The sequence below is a fragment of the Protopterus annectens genome, chromosome 2.part0 (assembly GCF_019279795.1).
Source record: "Protopterus annectens isolate FY-2018-M chromosome 2.part0, PAN1.0, whole genome shotgun sequence".
Taxonomy (NCBI): Eukaryota; Metazoa; Chordata; order Ceratodontiformes; family Protopteridae; genus Protopterus; species Protopterus annectens.
Window position 1 is genome coordinate 1,172,578,728 of NC_056728.1, and position 20,948 is coordinate 1,172,599,675.

Genomic DNA, 20,948 nt, shown 5'->3' on the forward strand with positions numbered 1-20,948 from the left:
ACACAAAAATGCTTATTCTCCAGCCATCTAGATTATGCTTTTCTCTCCACATTGCTATGAGTACCCTCAGGAACCATTTCTTCCTTATCTCAACCAGCGTCTTTATCATATCTGCTGTGACCTCATCTAAGTGTGTTGCTTTCCCTGAATTAATTTTCCTTAGTGCTATTCTTATTTCTTCTATGGTGGGTTTCTTCTCTTCTGTCAATGTAGACTCTGTCCAGGGCAGTACAGCTTATGTAGGGTTTTTTTCATTCAGAAGCTGCTGGAAGTATTTCTTCCATCTGCCTCTGATGTCCGGTGGACTGGTGAGCAGGTTGTTGCTGCCATCTCTTATGAATGGTGTCTGACTATCTTCTTTATCTTTCTGTCTTTGCCTAGCAACCTGATATAGTTTCTTTGTTCCATTTACTAACTTACTTTCCACAGGCTGGTAGAGTGCCTCTGGGGCCTTGTTCTTTGCTATTGCCTCTCCTTTCTTAGCTTCTTTGTTAGCCAACCAGTATTCCTTCCTAGACTGCTCCTTCTTTTCTATCTTCCACTTTTTCTGCACTCCTTCTTTCTTCTGATGACTTCCTGGACATCTTCACTGCACCATCAGCTTACCTTATGTACCTTATTTCCATACCTGGCTTGGACACATATCTGTTCTGCGGTCTTCACACATGCTGTTTTGAGGCGCTGCAATTCTTCTTCAACTCCACCTTTTTCCTCTTCTTCTTGAGGTGCTAGAGCCCTGAGTAATTGTTCGAACTGTGTGCTTTGTCTCCAGTCAACTTCCAAGTCTTCAGCCTGGTCTCTGTTGATTGTAGACACTTCTCTGACCACTACTTCCAAATGATTGTGCCAACCAGTGGTTTATGCTGTAGGCTGACTGTTTCACTGGGGATGACTTTGCCATCACTGATTCTTCCCCAGTGCCCTTTCCTTACTAGGTACTATTGAGCTGCATGTTGACAACTATTGCATGTGAATTTGTGACTATCTTAGTCATACAGGGACAAAAAAATGAGTCTGACTTTGTCTCTTCTTGCCTTTTACATAACTGTGGGGAAGGAAACACAGGTAGGAAGGTGTACAGGCACTCCATTATCAAAAAAAAAAAATCAGAAAGGCTTTCATTGCCTATGCCTATTTATATGAGTATCTGAAACAAAATTTCTTCACCTAGCAATTCTTCTCCACAGTGAATAGGTGTGTCAAAAGGGTAAACCCTTGTTTCACATTTTGAAAATCCTTGAGATCTGGTCTCTATTTCTGAATTTTATATGCAGTCATCCATATGTTTACAGTGGTTAGCATTGTCATCTCACAGTAACAGGCTCTCCGGTTCGATTCTCGGCTGGCGTGCCTTCTGTGTGGAGTTTGCATGCACTCCCTGCAATCGACTGAACTTTAAAAAAGACATGCAGGTAGGTGCATGTGCCTTCTCTGAAGGTTGGGTGCTGGGCTGCCAACTTGACACTGTAAAAATCCACTGCCAATCATAAGCAGACTGGTGATCTGCTGTGGCAACCCCTAACTGGGCAAATACGAAAGACTATTCTATATATGCAGACTTGCTTGGCTTATTGCTACTGCATTCATTTCTGAAGTGATGTGAAAGGTTTGAACATGAAGGCCTAGTTGAGAAGAAATATCCCAGCCTGTCAATGTCAATGTGAATAACGAGTGCAAATGAGTACCACCTGTTTGTTTACATACCACATCACTGTGGTGATGTCTGTAATTATTTTCAGTATTCTTGGTCAACAGATTATCATGAATGCTTGCAAGTCTAGAATGAGGAAAATAATTTCCTTCAAACTCGTATGCCTCTTTATTCTCTGGGTACTCTACTTTCAAATGAGCTATACCTTCATGTGAACATTAGGAGCTCCCAAGCTAGATACAAGGCATTTGTGATTAGGATTTGTGAACTGTTCCTGGTTACAAAGTGTACCAGCTAGTTGTTTAAAACCCACTGATGTCACTATCCAAATTCCAGCCTGACAGCAGTGTTTGGAGTAATAACGTGTGCAATGGATGACTGTGTTGTTCCCACAACTTTCTGAGATATCACTACATCTTCCTTATGTGCAACCAGGCAAGGGACACCAGTAGGGTGGAAACAGTCATGTAACCTGTCCTTCGAAATAGCTGAGCTAACATGGCTGTCCTGTGAGCCAAGTCAGAAATGAATTGACTCATCCAATTTGTGCTATCCTCAAGTAGGATATAGTCTGATTTTGCATCCAGTAAGGCCCCCAGGGAAAAGTCTGTTTTCCTGGTGCAGGGCTTACATCAGCAAGTTCAGGAAGAAACCGAGGCTGGTGAGACAGTGCTTTGGATAGTCAAGAATGCCCAACATTTTCTTTACTATGACTGTTTGACTCAAATGATAATCCAGATAAGGATGAATATGTATTCTTGGGGTCCTTATGTGGGCAAACATTGATGCCAAGGATATGGAAAACATCATGGGTGCAGTGGAAAAACAAATATCACTGAGTTAAAATTAAAGGGTTTATGTTCTGTCCAGAACCACTGACAATGTCTATGGCTCTTGTTGAATGAGGTTTGCAGATATGCATATTTCACATCCAAGGGGGGGCTAACAGTGCCCTTCGCACAAGGACTGGGGATAGTTTTTAAAATGCACTATGAATCTATTTACCCTATGAAACTTGCTCTGTCTGGATAAATCCAGCATGGATCTCTACAGACCATCTTGTTTTCAGAACTAATAATAGCCTAGAATAAAAAAATCTCTCTTCTGCTACTTCTTCATGGGTACCCGTTTTTATATCTCCACAATGTAAACATGGATCATGCTTGACTGCACCAATTCCAACTAATTTTGGGGAAGAGGGAGGGGGAGGGAGCCACTCCTAGGAAGGGAAAAAATAATCTGAAGTTTATTATGTACCCTGTCAAAATAATCTCCCTTTCTCATTTGTCTGTTGTTAAGAACAACTAGGATACCTATCCTCCCTAGTTATAAGAGGTAGAAGTGTTGGAAGGAGTGATATAGAGAAGTGAGCTGAGATATGGGAAGCATACCTAGGTCTGGCTGTTGCCATCTTGTGAGGGAAAAATATACCTCCTCTAGCCTTGCTAATTGCTCTGCCTCTGCCATGTGATTTCCAGACATATTTTGTCTGAAAGGCCCTTTTTCCTCCATGTTGATTAGCTTTAAATGGTTTCTGTAAAAGGGCCACTGCATTGTAAGGTAGTTCTTGCTGCACCTTAGAGTGGAGGAGTGAAATAATTTCCTGACAAACTCCATGGTTTTACCCTTCTCTTCCAGTTTATCCAGTATTTCTTGGAAAACTAATGACAATTTTTTATACAAGGCTGCATTCAACAGCTGCCCCTTCCCATCTTTCAAACGAGACTGGATACACAGTCATGTATACCTGAATACAACTGTCCCTGTATCTGCATTTCAGGAGCTTTTATCCACTTCATCATAATCACACTTAATGTTACAACTTCCTACCTTAAAAGCCACCTGATTGAACTAAAAACTCCTGTCCCTCAGAGCTACATCAGGGACTTCATCAGCCATGTCTTCTATCTGTTTATCAATTAATAGCAGTAAATGTTAAGGGTGTATAAATATTTTCCCCAAAATGTCTAGTACTTTGCTCTCCCTATCAGAAGGGAGTCTGTTGAGACTTGTAATTAGTTTGGCACTCCTGCAGCACCCATGCATGTCACTGCCAGGTAAGCTGCTGGATTTCCATAGTTATTCACAGGTGCCCTGCACTCTGTAAAAGCCACCCATCCTTTGCAGCACTGGTGATTGTGAGTCATGTTCAAGAGATACAATTCTGAAGGCATATTTAAACATTTGCAATACTAGGGAGACAGCTACTGGTCTTAGCTTCTCTGTGCCCAAGAGGTCCTGTTACTCATAATGTGACACGGAAATTTCTTCCACATCTATTTAAATTGCTTTTTTGTGAATTTATTCTGAAGAAAAACTTTGCCGGGCGGTAGTCTGATGATATGATTTCTTAATTATCGATATTACATTCCAAACCCTAGGAATGGAACATCGTCTTTCTTTTAACAGCAAAAAGCACCTGAAATACAAGACTGGGTCACATGAGGGCTCATTCTGTATCATATGGCCATGTACTCCATAGCAAATTTCCTATAACTTAAAGCAAAAGAGGCTGAAACATAGGTTCATAGGTTGGTATTAGGCTATCAGCCCTGGGGCCTATACAAGCCTAGCCAGAACAATTCCCTGGCTATTTTTTCCCACACTATTTACTTCCCTGGACCCCTGTCTAGCAGGGCGACTGACATGATCCCCGGGGTGAATTTCCTTTCCCCCATCCAATTGTCAAGGTTCCTTTTGAAGAGGACCAAAGGAGTGTGTGGCTTTGAGGGATTGGGATTTCTTTAAGTGTAGTATGTCCAACAGCTCTGGGTTTGACATGGCCTGGTATGTTAAGCAGAGATCGCCTCTGAGTAGACGATATGCGACAGAGTATAGCTGGAGATTTTTAAGGTGGTCAGCGTAGGGCATCTGCTTTAGGCCTGTGATTCTTTTAGTGAGGTATTTCTGCGGCCTTTCCAGTTGTTGCAGATGTCTTGAGAGGTACATACCAAATGGGGCATTGTATTCTATAATGGGTCTAATGAGGGATGAGTACAGTGGGGCAATGACCTCCTTTTTTTCTGGATGAAAAGCCCTTAGTGATGAGGTGTGCCACACAGAAGGATTTCCTGACTGTTGTGGTGATGTGGTTATTGAAGGTGAGACCACTGTCCACCTGTGTTCCTAAGTCTCTTATCACACTTTTGGTGTATAGTGTACTGCAACCTATATGGTAATTCACGGATACATGTTTTTTCCCAAAGGGGATAACTATACATTTCTTGGCATTGAGCTTGAGCCCATGGCTCTGGCACCAAGCATCTGTTTCTGTAAGGCCCTTTTGTAGAGTATCCACATCATTTGGGGATTCAATAATGGCTCCCAGTTTTGCAGTCATCTGTGAACTTTGTTATCCAGAGTCCCATAGTGTTGGCCTGTACTTCAGAGAAGTAGATGCCAAACAAGAGCAGTCCCAGGACTAAACCCTGAGGTACTCCACTTGTCACTTGTCTGGAGCTGGATTTGGAGTCGGCTACTTTTACAGTGTGGGTTCTATCAGTAAGCCAGTTAGCAACCCATTGGGTGACGTAGGGATTAATGCCCAGCTTAGTAAGTTTATCTATGATTCCAGAGTAGGGGATGGTGTCAAAGGCCTTGGCAAGGTCTAGATAGGCTGTGTGGACCACCTTACCCTTGTCCATGGCTCTGGAGACTGATTCAAAGAAGTCAATCAGGTTCAGGAGACAAGATCGACCCTTCACGAACCCAAACTGGGTGGAGTCCAGTGTTTGAAGGTTGCCAATGTCTTTGTTTATAAGTTCCATGATAATATGCTCCATGGCCTTGCAGATAAGGCTTGTCAGACTGATGGGACGGTAGTTTCCGGGATCCAAGTTGGATCCCCCCTTGTGGAGTGGGATAACTGTAGCTCTGCACCACTCAGTGAGCACAAAACCTGAGGTGAGGCTATGATTAAAACATGACACTTAGGTGAGGTGCCAGTTCATATTGTAGTTCATGTAGTACACAGCCTGGGATGTCATCTGATCCCATGGATACATATATCTGAATGGCAGGCATCTGGTCCTCAAATCCTGGCCTTTGAAAAAGGGTCTTTCCAACATGAAGGGATCAGTCATGGAAAATCATGAAAGTACAGTTGTGTACACTTACCATAAATGTAGATGTTCAAATGTATTCACTGTTGCAGTCATCACACGTGGATTATCTGCCTGCAGGTAGCCCTCAGTCAGCCGAAATACCAGAGACTTAGTATTTCTGCGTCAGTTGCTGCTGCTTCAGGACTAACATCAGGTCGTCAGGGGTATAAAAACAGACAGCCAATGCCATTCCATCAGTTTTTCTTGCCACAAATGTCAGAAGCCCCCAAATAGTGAGCACGTTATGGTGGAAAAACACCATCAGCAAAAAGTAATTACCAACAGCCCAGTAAGGGGTGAGTAAGTGAGATAGAGATTAGACAGAGAGAGACACAGAGAATGAGACAAGGGGGCTGGAGGGTGGGAAACCAGGACTGCAACAGTGAATACACTTGAACATCTACATTTATGGTAAGTGTACACAAATGTACTATGTTCTTTGTGTTTCACTGTTGCAGTCATCACACTTGGGTTAATTCCCAAAGCTGAAGAATGGGTGGAGGCAGTCAAGAAGATATGGGGCTGGCTAGTATGCCCTGCAGGACTGCTGTTGCAAAACCTGCCCTGGATTTGGAAAAGATAGGCAGGTGTTAATGCTTGGTGAAGGTGTGAACAGAACTCCAAGTAGCAGCTTCCAGAATGTCCCTGGAATGTCTGAGAAAGGCTGTAGAGGTTGACATTGCCCTACTGGAATGCGTTCTGACCCCCTGAGGGGGTGGTTTCCCATGGTGTTTGTAACAGAAATGGATACAATGTGCTAACCATTTGGAGATGGTTTGTTTTGGTATGGTCTTGCCCTCTGCCCCTGGTGCAAAGCTGACTAGTAACTGAACAGATTTCCTGAAGGGCTTAGTCCTATCAAGGTAGAATCTGAGCTGTCTGTGCACATCTAAAGAGTGCAGGATCCTTTACCCCTTATTTTGAGGATTAGGGAAGAAGGTGGACAAATGGATAGATTGGTTGAGAGCCACACTGGATACCACTTTGAGCATAAAAGAAGGGTTAGTCCTGAGGGAGACCCTGTCAGCATGAAAAATAATGAAGGGTTCCACAGCCACAAGTGCTTGTGGCTCAAACACTCTTCTACCTGAGGTGATGGCCAGAAACAAGGCTGTTTTCCAAGAGAGGAATTTCAGCTCTATTGATGCTGCAGGCTCAAAGGGGGGTAGCGTGAGCTTTTCCAGCACAAAGTTAAGGTCCCAAGCAGGGGTGGGGGCTCTTCTTGGTGGCCTTATGTTGTTAGTCCCTATCAGGAACTGTTTGATGAGAGGATGAGAGAAGAGAGGTAGCTCAGTGCAGTAATGAGCAGAGATGGCAGAGGCATGGATCTTAATGGAAGAGAAGGACAGACCTCTGTGTAGTAGGTCTGCTAGGTAGTCCAGGATGAGAGGTAAGGAGGGCTGTGCTGTATCCGCTCCTTTAGAGAGAATCCAGGAACAATACCTTTTCCATTCATCAGCATAGGATTTCCTAGAACTGGGCTGTCTGGCATCACAAATGACATCCAGCACCTGCTTGCTTAGGCTGGCCAGTGGAGGAGAGTTCAAGGAATGAGCCAGGCTGCAAGGTTCAGAGTTTGCAGTTGCAGATGCAAGATCCGTCCCTCTTGCTGAGTGAGGAGGGTTGGGATCTGAGGAAGGTGCCATGGTGGCACCGGTGATAGACTGCGCAGAAGTGGGTACCAATGTTGGCGTGGCCAGTCTGGGGCAATCAGGATTGCCCTTGGTTTGTCCTGCCTTATCTTGAGTAGGACTCTTGTAAGAAGTGGTAGAGGGGGAAATGCATAGATTGAGAGGTTTACCCACTGGAAGGATAGGGCATCCATTTTCCAGGCCTTGCTGTGAGGTACCCTGGTGCAGAATTTGCTGAGCTAGTGATTGTAGGGGGTGGCGAACAGATCCACCTTTGGGGTACCCCATTTCTGGGTTAAAAAGCTGAAGGTGTAGAGGTCTAATTGCCACTCGTGTGGGTCTAGGAGATTTCTGCTTAAGTCGTCTGCCAGAGAGTTTTTTTTTTGCCTGGCAGTAATTGAGCTTTCAGGTGAATTGCATAGTCAAGGTTGTGTTCCACAGAGTCATGGCTAGACTGCAGAGTGGGGAAAAGTGGGTTCCCCCCTGCTTGTTGATGTACCATGTCACTGTGGTGTGTCGGTTTTCATCAGTAAGGGCCTCAGTGAGAGTAGGGATTTGAAAGCTGTCATAGCGTGCTGAACAGCTAGCATCTCTTTTTAGTTGATGTGCAGGTGAACTTGATTTGGGATCCAGTGGCCGAATGCACCAGCCATCCAGATGTGCACCCCAGGCATAGTCTGATGCATCTGTGGTTAGGGTCTGGGTGGCGTAGTGTTGTGTAAAGGGAAGTCCCTTGTTTTGGTTGCATGCTGCTGCCCAACAAAGAAACTCTGTCCTGAGACAATATATGATAGGTATTATATTTTCCAGGTCCTGAGAATGTTGACACCAAAGACTTTTTAAGTGCCACTGAAGTTTAGTCATATGCGGTCTGGCATATGGAATTAGTAGAGTGCAGGAGTCCATGAACCCTACAGCTTGCAGGATTTTCCTTGCAGATAGCTGGGTTCTGGTGGCCATTTGAGTGAAGTAGCCTGTCAGATAGGCTTGTTTTTCTTGAGTAAGGAATGCCATCTGGGATGCTGTGTCCAAGTCTGCTCCCAGGAATACAATTTTTTGACCGGGGACTAGTTTTGATTTCTTTTCACTGATAGTGTACCCCAGGGAGGTTAGAAGGTCCTTTAAAAATGTCAGGTGCTGCAACAGCTTTTCCTGACTGTCTGCCTGAATCAGGCAATCGTCCAAGTAAGGGTAAATTTGAATCTGTCTCTGTCTGCAATAGGCAATGGCTGGAGCCAGGCATTTTGTGAAGACTCTGGGAGCAATGGATAAGCCAAAGGAAAGTGCAGAGAACTGATAATCCATAGATCCTGCCCTGAAACGTAGATATTTCCTGCATGAGTCCCTGATAGGGATGTGCAGATAGGCTTCCTTTAGGTCTAGGATGGCTAACTAGGCATCTTTTGACAGCATAGGGAGAAGCTGCTGTAAGGTGAGAGTTTTGAATTTTGGTACTACCAGGAATGTGTTTAGAATGGAAAGGTCTAAGACTGGACACCAGGTTCCCTCTTTTCTGAGTACCAAGAAAAGTCTGGAATACAAACCTTGGCCTATCTGTTCTGCAGGAACAGACTGAATTGCCCTTATGGAGATCAGGGCTTGAACTTGGTTTTGTGACTCTGCCCACTCGTTTCGTGGAAGGTCTGGGAACCCTTTTGGGGTTGGCAGTGTGTGGAAGTAAAATTTGTAACCCTGGTATACTATGTTGAGGACCCATCGATCATTGGTGATGGAGGTCCAGTTTTTTGCATGGTGGGAAAGTTTTCCTCCTAGGGGCATGAGCAATAGGGCAGAGGTGAGGACATGAGTTGAGAAGTCATTGTGAATTCTTTCCATAAGGGGGTGTGGCTTAGCACGCCCTGTTTTAGAAGTGAAGGTACTCCATTGCTTAGTTCTCTGCATACCCTAGACTGTAGTCTGGGGGTATTTTTCTCTTGGGTCTAGTTTGACATGGCTTTGAGGGGGCTGGAAAGGACCAATGCTTCGAGGGGCAATGCCTACTGAATCTTGGAGGCTGCGCTTGCAAAAAAATCTTTGACTGTCTGCATAGACTTAACCTTTTCTTCCATCTTTTTTAGAACCTCTTCTGCTTTGGTGCCAAACAGATTGTTCTTGTTCAAAGAAGCGTCCAGTAATTTTTATTTGACATGGTCCAGCAAGATCTGCTCTTTAATTCAAGCATGCCTTCTAAGTACAGAACCTGTGACTGCTGCTCTGCAAGATGCTTCTAGGGCATCAAACCCACATTGCAGGGTATGTTTGCTGACTTAGCTTGCCAAATGCATAAGCTCCTGTAAATCTTTATTTTCTGCAGTCAGGAAAAGTAGATAATTTTTGCTTAACAAGTTCCAAAGTATGCTGCTGGTATTTCAGCATGTGGAACTGACAATTTAATGCTCTAATGGCGAGAGTTGCAGAGGTATATACTTTCTTACCCCAAGTTGGTCAGATCCGACCATAAGCTAATCACTCCAGATATCCACATCCCATCCCGACCCCCCCATTAAGTAAACCACGGTAAAAAATTTCTCCAAAGCCAACTTTATGCTTCTTAAGACAGAAGAAGCCAACTTCATGACACCCATGCAGATGGACAATACAGTTACAACTGCTGAATCCCACATAAATGCACTCTATAAGCACTTACACAAGTGCATGGATTGTGCTATCCCACACAGAACCAAGATGCTATCCTCCAAAAAAGGAAGCCAATTCGGTGGTCCCCTGCCATAAACAAACTCTACAACAAAATGAAGAAACTGTTGCAAAAGAGCATAAAATTCAACGAGTGGAGGAGCTCCCTGATCAGCCTCAGTAAGAGCTGAGATCCCTTATAAGATCCTCCAAAGCTAGCTATGAAAACAAAATTGCCACTGATTCTAGGGACAACCACAAAGCATTCTATAGCTATGTCAAGAATCTCAATGGCAAAACCCAGATCTGCTCTGAGTTACAGCACAACGGCATGAAAATTACAGAACCAGCTGATACTGCCAACATCCTGGCAGATAGGTTCAGTGCTAACTTTACCCCCCTCACCCCCTAAAGGGCCTATATCTATACAGGAAGAATGCAGAGTCCCTGTAATCACAACTATGCAGGTAAAAGCTGCACTCTCTAAAGCCAAAAACACAGCATCCATGGGACAGGACAACATCCCAGGCTGCGTTTTACACGAACTTCAGAATTAACTGGCTCCCCACCTAAGCACCATGTTCAATCATAGCCTCATGTCAGGCTTTGTGCCCAATGAATGGCACACAGCAACAGTTATCCCACTCCACAAAGGGGGAGCCACCACTGATGCTGGGAACTATTGCCCTATTAGCCTGACGAGCCTGGTCTGTAAGGCCATGGAACGTATCGTCACGGAACTCATAAACAAAGACATTGGTAACCTCCAAACTCTGGACCCTACCCAGTTTAGGTTTGTGAAAGGCAGAGCATGCCTCCTGAACCTGATCGACATCTTTGAGGCAGTCACCAAAGCTGCAGACGAGGGTAAGGTGGTTCACACAGCCTATCTTGACCTCGCCAAGGCTTTCAACACCATCACCCATTCTGGAATTATAGCTAAACTCACTAAACAAGGTATAAATCCCTACATCACAAGATGGGTTGCCAAATGGCTCACTGACAGAACCCACACTGTAAAAGTTGCAGACTCCAAATCTGACTTCAAACCAGTGACAAGTGGAGTACCACAGGGTTCAGTCCTGGGACCTCTCCTGTTTGGTATCTACTTCTCTGAAGTACAGGCTAACACAGAAGGCCTTTGGTTAATGAAGTTCCAGATGACTGCAAACTAGGAGCCATAGTTGAGTCCCCAAATGATGTGGACATCCTACAGAAGGGCCTCACTGAGACAGATGTCTGGTGTCAGATCCATGGCCTCAAGCTCAATGCCAAAAAGTGCACTGTCATCCCCTTTGGTAAAAACTCAGTACCCATGAACTAATACATAGGCGGCAGTCTACTTAATGCTGAATGTGTGATGAGACTTTGGGACACAGGTGGACACTAGTCTCTTCTTTGATAATCACGTCACCACAGTAGTCAGGAAATCCTTCTATGTGGCACACCATCACATAAGATTTCTCATCCAGGAAAAAAGAGGTCATTGTTCCCCTCTACTCATCACTCATTAGACTCATTATAGAGTACAATGCCCCTTTTGGAATGTACCTCACAAGACATCTGCAGCAGCTGGAAAGGCCACAGAAGTACCTCACAAAGATGATCACTGACCTCAAACAGATGCCCTACACTGACTATCTCAAAAAACTCTAGCTTTACTCTGTAGCATATCACCTACACTGAGGTGATCTCTGCCTAACATATAAATCTAGGTCAAACCCAGAGCTGTTGGACATGCTACACCTAAAGACATCCCAATCCCTCTGAACTACATGCTCTAGGGACCTAAACCTTGTCACCACAATAAACAGGACATGCTGGAGGTATAGATTCCTGTCCCAGAGACTTCCCATACTCTGGAACAAGCTACCCATCTATGTCAAGCAAAGTTCTTCATTAGCACTCTTCAAGAAAAATCTCGATGAGTGGATGGGAAATAGGAAATTCACCCCGGGGATCACTTCTGTGTCTCTGCTCAACAGTGGCACAGGAAAATAACTTTCTTGGGTGGCATAAGCCAGGGAACCTTGTTGGCTAGGCTTATACTTAGGCCTTTGGGCCGATAGCCTAGTACCTACCTATGAACCTATGAATCTGTCTAAAGCTCTGGAATCCCTGTCTGAAGGGGTGGGATTCTTAGCTGTAGTTACTTTTATTCCTTTAGGCCCTTGAGAGATGACCTCTGGGTCAGGAGTAGGATTTTTGAAAAACAATTTGTGAGACTCTGTAGTACCTTAGGGGTAAGACTGGATTCCATAAAGACACCATCCACAACATCCAGAACAGGAGGAATAGCTAAGGGTCTGTGCTGTGGTAAGTCTAAAAATTCACTGAGTCTCTTATAATCCTGGCATTCCCAGTGGAAATGTTCTCTCAAAGTACGTAGTGTTTCACCAAAAGAAAAATCCTCTGAAGGGGAAGCAGAAGGAATGGATTCCTCTGAATCAGAATCCTCATTTACAGATAAAGGCATATCTTCATATTCTGAAACCTCAGATTTATCGGACTCTTGGTCAGTCAAAGCTGTTTGGGACAGGTTTTTTCTTTTAGCAGGAGAAGGCTGGTTTCCCTAATCAGCATGATCAGGTCTGCTACCATTTTAAGCATTTGTGATTGTGGCAAGGAAGAAGGTGCTCGAGTTGGGTCATCAGTTTTTTAGGCGTAGCTCATACTCTTGGCCTTAAAAGCTCTGTAGTTTTAGAGAGAACTGAAGACACAAAAGAAGTAGTCAGTTTGTGTCGAATATCGTTAATGCGAAGAACTTCCACAGAAGCTGGTGCCTGCACAGCGGCTCCGGACCCATCCAAGGTAGAGACATCCGCAGGTTCCATAGTCAAGTCAGAGAAGAGTCTTGCTGCATACCGGACTCTGAACGGGTCTTGGTAGTGGCCTGCGAACCTATCAAAGTGGGCATCAGGGGCTGCGAAAGCATACTGGTGAACTGGCGACTAGCTTAACGGAAGCATCGTCGGCAGTTTTGGACCTGTGCAGTCTATCTCTGTCTTTATCCTTATGTTTTTTCAGAAGATCGGTAGTCAGATGACTTACCAAAGCCATTTCGGAATATGTAGATCGACGACGAAAATATTTTGCTACAATAAGGGCCCGATGATGAACAGTTTGGGCATTGAACAAAGCACAAAACGAACTGCGAGGTACGTCGTGGTCTGGGCCTAAACAAGTGACGCAGTAAGAATGGAAATCTCGGTGTGGTATTTGCTTTCTACAGGCGAGAAAATTGTTAACTTTTTCTGAAATCGGTTAGAGCAAGAAAAAAGGGTCCCCAATGGGGTACTTAGCTTTAGAAGACTTCAGGATGATTCAGTTTGGAACGAAAACTCAAGTAGCGGCCGACCGGCACTCGTGCCAACTGCTTCGGGCTCCTCTGCAAGGAAAACTGATGTAATGGCATCGGCTGCCAGTTTTTATACCCCTGACGACCTGACGTCAGTCCGGAAGTGACAGCAACCGACACAGAGGTACTAAGTCTCTGGTATTCGGGCCGACTGAGGGCTACCCTCCAGGCAGATAACCCCAAGTGTGATGACTACAACAGTGCAAGACGAAGAACATCTAGTAGTCCCTCTAGAGTCTTGTGCACTGAAATAGTAAGAATGCTCTGCTGGTAAATGCATGTTGATGACACAGTCAAAATCTGCAAAAGATTTCCATTGCAGGTACCTGGAAACCAGCATCTAACCTGAAGGTTTCCCCAACCTCAACAGGGGCCTGGACTAGGCATTCCAAATAAAATCCCACAGTCTGCCTCCAAAGGGGTTATGTCAGGCACGGTCACAAACAAAGTAGGCAGTGGGACTCACAAGATAGTACCTCAGGCCTTGGCAGGACTGGCAAATTGACTATAATCTCTTGTCTCTACATACTGTCCTTTGACAACTGGCTCTTTGACATCTGTCTTCATCAGCTTCTCTCTTTTATGGGGCCTACATTCTTTCCTCTGTAAAAATGTACATTTGTGACTGCTGGTGAATGGTTTGCCTGTTGAAGGAGAAGGAGAAGTCTCACCTTGTTTTATCATCATGGACTTCTTGTGTTTGAAAAAGTCTCACAAATGCTGGGCTTGATGAAGTGGCATTTTGTTGTTCAAAATACTAATACTACAGCATTTGCAGTTCCAAATAAAATTCCCATAGTCTGCCTCCAATGAGCTAGAAGAGGAAAGGTAGGTGGGTAGCCTTTAGGCAAACTCTATCTACAGTAACTGCACTTATTAACACTTATTTTCCAGGGGCAAGATTGACCTGAGACAACAACAATCCACCAAAATCCAATTACAATCAATATCACACTTTCAAGCAAAGCCACCAGTCCTATAATACAACGACAAGTTTCCAGTACTAGTTATGTATTGCTGTCTGGAAGTCACCTAGAGAGGACCAACAATGACACAATCTAATGACAGAAGAGTTAATGCTTCATTTAAAAGTGCAAATTACCTTTTGGAAAAATATCTTTTTCTTGGGAAAAGGGTGGTACATTAGAGCGCCCTGGAAGACAATCTAATGACTGTCATAGAAAAAAGAACTGAGAATGTCGTCAGCTGCTTCTTCCTTTAGCACTGCACTGGACTGTATGCTGGGCTAGGGGAAAAGTCTATCTTTGTTCTAGGAATATCTTGAAAAGTGCTGGAAGTCTGATTAGAAGGGCAGACATCCACCTACAGCTAATTCCTAAGGAAAGAAATAATGCATCAGCAGTGATTTTAAGTTGAGCACTTGTTATTGAAAAACAAACTGTTCATTGGCCACACCTGTTTCAGCAGAAGTGATTTAAGCAATGCGCCCAGACCCTGTCATATTGATCTCACACCAACAGAAAGCACATCAGTCTTGAAACAGTACTAGACTTTTCCCATAAACAATCAGTACTTTAGCTGTTGTTTTCATGTACCATTTTCTCAAAAGAATCAAGACAGGTAAGATCCCTTTCAGTAATCAATCCATTAATGAAGCTTAGATACCAATGAATTGCCAGAAACAGTATCATTGATCAAAGAAACGCCTCTTCTGAGACCAAAAACCTTCACAATGAAGTCTAAAACATTAGTGATATGGAAAATAGTTTGGGCAGCTGACAATAGATTAAACCTCCCTACTTACCAAATTAGAATCAACCTACCACAAAATAGCTACATTTGCAGCTCAACAAACATATAAATCTCACCACTGTCTCTCCCTAAAATACCTGAAATTGCCTGAACTACCTCACCTACTCCTACAACCTCAACTTCAAATCATACACTCCATCCTATAGCAGCCTGATTTCTGCCCAAGTCTATCTTCCCTCATCACTCACTACTCCCCTACCAGACTTCTCCGAAGCTCAACACAAGACCTACTAAAAATCCATAAACCCAAATCCAACACAGGGTGCAACTTATATAGCTACCATCCCTCTATTGCATGGAACAAACTCCCACTAAAAATAAGGTCCCTGACTCACCTCAAACATTTTAAGCTAGCAACCAAAGAACAAAAAATACCGGTCCTGCCAATGTACTCACCCTCCTTGATCATTACCTGCCTTTTATAGTACAGTCAAACTAACTTACTAAAACTTACCATTAACTGCTTCATCCTATGCTTCCTATGCAACCTACAAAGCTTCTTCTATACTCTGTTCCCTGAAATTCTTATGTAACCTTTTAAGTTTCTGCTACTCTGCATACAAAACCTTATATTTATTCAACTCTCTTTTTAAACCAAAACATACAACTTATTCTACTTTAACATTCTCCTTTTCGTTTATACTACTGTTTTATCTGTCAACAGTATACATGTATGTAGCGTACATATTTTAACTACCAAAATTCTCTATTGCTATTTTTACTGAAATGTATCTGTATTGTAATTTTTATTGCATTGTATATCTTTGGAGCTTTTCTCCCCGGGCCTTCACTGAAAAGGGGCAATAGCTCAGCCCGACACTCCCGATCAACAAATGTAAAATAAAATAAATAAATAAATGTTAGGAGAACCAAAACGTATGCATATACATACAGAAACATAAAATAGCATTGCTGGGTATGTTACGATTCAGCCACTCTTGGTTCATTCTGAAGTAAATCTCAAAGGTCCTTTTTTATCCAAATTGGAATAATACCCACTTCTATGCTACTTTGATGAAGTAGACTTAAAGTAAATTCCACTTGCCAATATAGTTTTGTTATTTTCTTCTTTCTACAATAACAAACAGACATAGTCTACTACCCACAAACCCTTCAGAACATTTCTCTTTCCCACAACTACTTTAATTTCCCCTGATACAGGTCTTAAAGGTCCCATTACTTTTTTTCATATACAGATTGCATGCTGTTTCAGAAAAGGAAGCTGTTTCAACCTGCATGACACGGGTTAGGTATATCAGTTTTAGTAGTTTTCAGTAACAGTCAGTACATACGATTTTACATCCCAACATTTTATTTATTTATTTGACATTTGTTAACCGGGTTGGTCCAGCTGGGCAGGAGCCTGTTTTCAGTGGAGACCTGAGGAGAAAAGCTCCAATTACAAAAACAATTAGGATAACATAGGTAACAAAACATAGAAAGTACCATAACCAATTATAACTCCAAAACATATTAATACAAATATGACTCAAATATATTCAAATTACAGCAAGAGGGTTTTCTCAAAGAAATGAGTATATGAACCCTTAATCTGTTTTTTTTTTCTTTTTTTTATGTACAAAACAAGTTATATACAAGTGATCAAACAAGAGATATACAAGTCATCAAACAAGAGATATACAAGTGAATCAAATTTCTTGCATAGGCTTTGTAGGAAGGTATAGGTGCTTTCAGGAGTTCAGAGGGAAGGAGCACCAATTGTACAAAGGGGACATATCAGGTAGGTTCTAAGCAAAGACATGATTTAGTGTTGAGAAGATCATGTTTGAGTTCCTTTTTAAAGTGTGCATGGCGTATGATGGAGCAGATGTTCAGAGGAAGTTTGTTCCAAGTGTGGGCTATAGAACAGTTATATTGCAGTCTGCCTGTGTTCTTCTTTGGATGATCTACATGCAGAAGTTGTTGGTTAGAGGTGCGGAGGGTTCTAGAAGGGGTATAGGTAGATGCAAGAGTAGTGAGAGCTGGACAGGATGAAGGCCTATATAGAATGGAGTGAATAATTTGAAATTGAGAAAGTAGCACTAGTTGAGGGAATTCGAACCATTGTAATGTGTTCAGGGCAAGGCAGTGATGGGAGTTGTAGGGGGAGTTAGAAATGAATCTTGCAATTTTATGGTAAGTTTGTTGCAGTTTGTTCATGGTAGTAGCTTGTATATTACTTAGTATTGGGGCTGCGTAGAGAAGTGTGGGGAGGAGGAAGGACTGTGCTAGGGGGAGTCTAGCATTTGGAGTAAGAAATCTTTTGTTACGATAGAGCAAGCCAAGTTTCTGGTGTGTTTTTTTTTGTTCCTTCCAGTAAGTGTAAGTTAAATTTGAGCTCATCAAGAAAAACACTTGTGCCTTGCTGGTGTCAGCATAGAGCTGTGAGTCTTCATTCCCAGTTAATGAGTTATACTGCACTACTACATAAACAAATAAGTATATTTTTCACTTTTGACGATTGGAAGTGTTGTTTTTATCTATGAAAATCTTTGCTGCCATGCGTCTTACAGGCTATTTAAAATGACAACTGTAAGTCAGAGATAGGCAGATTGAACTGTTACACTTAATAAAAACTTAATATTTGGGAGGGTTTGGAAACTACAGTTTTGAATACTTAAAGCTCTACTGTCTACCATTGTTTTCTGTTGTAGAACACTTAAATGTGCCATGGAAAACAGCTTACATTTAGTACAAATAATGCTAATTCACACAAGTCATATTATAGTCGATTTCTGTGTTACTTGTTATTCTCTTAAAGCAAGCATATTAAGGTTCTTAATGCATAACAGTAGAAACCACAGAGTGCTTTTTATACAAATAATTTTGCGTGCTGGATATAGCAGTAGCAGCATACTACATTGGCTTGGTGCATCTATTTACTTCCCTAAGGTATATCACATTTTAAACACCAAGACATTAATTAGCAGGCAATTAATTTGTATACTTCATTTATTTAAAGAGTAGGACATTTGTACATTGCTAGAACATAATTACCAATTTATTACCTGGCTTTTTGGATTCCAGAAACACCATTACTGACCGGAGGTGATGGTATATGTTTTTAAATTTTTATTTTGTCTTTTGAGTAATTATGGTATTGATTTTTTTAAACTGAGACTTGTTTAATTGTTTTTAACTCTGTGCTTGAAAACTGTGAGTGCTTACATTTTGACTTTTGCTGTTGAAATAATTGCTTCAAATTAATTGTTTCCCATTATAATAACCACTACACCTACATCTTCAAGGACTTACTGGTAATACTTTTTGGTATCATGCATTTTATGTAAGGCATATTATAAATCTGGCATGTTTAAAAATAACATTAACTGTAAGAACTGTATCAGACTGATATTCATAATCTTATCAATAATAAACTAGAAGGAGAAATTGACAGCTGTGCATGTCAACATAAAAAAAAAATCTTATCAACTCTAAAGAAATGTCCTGAGGATTGCAAATATAATGATATATTGGTTACTGAATGCAGTTTATCACATGCTGGAGAGATGTTTCATAACAATATTACTTGTGAGTTAGATTATTAAGTCTGTTACCAGATAGAAATTACATACAAACATTAGAAACCCACTGATAAGAGACTTGGTAAAAGTTCCTAATATAAAAACACCAAGGAATATGACTAAGAAATTGAACTGAGTAAGGAAAGCCTTGGTAACATAAAGAGGGATAAAAACAAACTTATTATTCAGTTCCACAATTATGAGGAAAAAAAGCTTACAAGTTCTAAGAATGGTGAGGCTCTTTCAAATACAGATAACAAATCCAATCGTGACATTTCTCATATTCAAGAAATAACACATGAAGTTTTTACTGTGACAGACAATGTTAATAGTGAAACCAAACATTTCTACCCTACTGTGATTATAAAGAAAGGGTTAGGTCATCTAATAATTGATAAATCACTGGACACTGCAAAAATACATATAAGCAAACAGCAGGGCAACCTTTTACTGAATCAACTTTGGATAATCTATCTTTTCATAATGAACACATTTTAGAGAGTACTGGTACATTGGCAGTGGAACTTGAACCTAAGCAGATACAGGTCATAAGAAGGAAAATAATTTGCCTTCAGATAGTTCTAACACAAAATAATATTGTAGTGACGTATGACAGAACTACACACAAGCACAAGGAAAACCTTGGTAGTGTCATTGTTAATAACAATAATATGTATGTATATACAGGAAAGGAAGAAAAAAGAGAAAATATTGGATTCATAAAGGCTACCACTAACTGTACACCTAGTGTACAATTTCTGTATTCAAGAATAGCCCAACCACAATGCTTGGGCTGTCTATTTACTCAGAAAGGTTACACTAAGATTACTCTTTGTGTACACTTTGTGGTAACCTTTATGAATCTCAGCCAAAGTTGGATTGTCATAACCAAATGTATAGCAATAAATTAGTAAATCACAAAGAGGACATGGTGACGGATCAACAAACCTTTTTGCAGGAGCTGACATAACAGGATATCAACCTGCGTATGAAGCTAATGACATGGGTCCACCTGGAAACAACTTAAACACAATTTCTTCTTACAAGACAGATTAATCACAGTAATAGCTAAAGAAAAGACTACAGTTTCAATCCTGAGTGGTATAAAATAGTGGAATTAGGGCAAACCGTTATACATTTGATATCAGACCATAATTACTCTCACGTTTGTGTGTTAGTGGGTACAAGTGAATTGGTTAGTATCCCATTACAACACATGAAGAATGTAACATCTAACATATTAAAACTCTGTAAAGTAAAAAACTGGAAATAGCTTTCTGTGAAATCTGTCCCAGTCCAAAACTAAATGACTATGTCTGTACCAAAGCCATATTATTTAACACTCAGTTAATATAACATGGATATTTGAAAGGCTTCTTTATAATCAATCAGGAAGAAGTTAACTGCAGGTAGAGATTTTTTTCTGTAATGAGAGGTACTTAAGCAAAAAAGGTAAATATTTTCTGTCACAAAAAAATTAAAACCAAATTCTTAACATTTTAAAAGATTTTCAGACAGAAAGCTAAAACCATCCTTAGTAGAAACATTAAATCCTGCAGTAGAAGTTAAGTTTTACTTCAATAGTGTCCAAAGGAATGAAATTGACTAATTGCACAAAATAGCTAAAAGATTATTGCCATCACTGAAACTTGGCACTTGGGTGACTTAATTGAATACTATGCATAAAACTGTAGGGGGAGACTTTAACTACCCTAGCATAAATTGGAACACAGGTAATTATAAAAGTCATTATGAGGTAAAGTGCTCCCCAACTTTCAGTCGAGTCCTTAAATAGAAAACACCACATCAGCAAACATACAATATCTAACGTCCTCCTCCTCTGTGATCATCATATATCAGCAGCAGAACATCAACAACAACTGTGAACAAGACAAAAAGGTGGTGCTAGAGAGTCTGCACAATTGTAGATTAAGTAAGAAGTTTGTGGCTGCTGTGAGCAAACTGATTGATGGTATAGGGTATCCCATGACAGATTATAACAGAGCATATTCATAGTTCAGATCCTGCAAAGCTTCAACATTTTTCCACATTTCTGCATAAATGGTGCTGTGAATCCATTTGATAATATGATCTCAGTGCTGTGGCAGCAGTTTGACTTGACTCTGAGCTCCTAGATTCAGCACATTGACTGACTTTATGTTGCTTGGGATATTTGTTGAATTTACTTCATTACATTTTTTACTTCTAGTTGGTGGTCAGGCAGGGAGGACAATGTGTTTAACACTGTGTATATCCTCACACAATGTTCTGCTG

The 20,948-nt window shown here is 41.5% G+C and overlaps 1 protein-coding gene across 2 annotated transcripts in view; it reads right to left on the reverse strand.

The window, feature by feature from the left end:
* The window catches only part of LOC122793406 (alcohol dehydrogenase class-3-like), a 765,188-nt gene that overhangs the window by 591,390 nt on the left and 152,850 nt on the right, over positions 1-20,948 (reverse strand). The gene's annotated exons all lie outside the window — the stretch shown is intronic.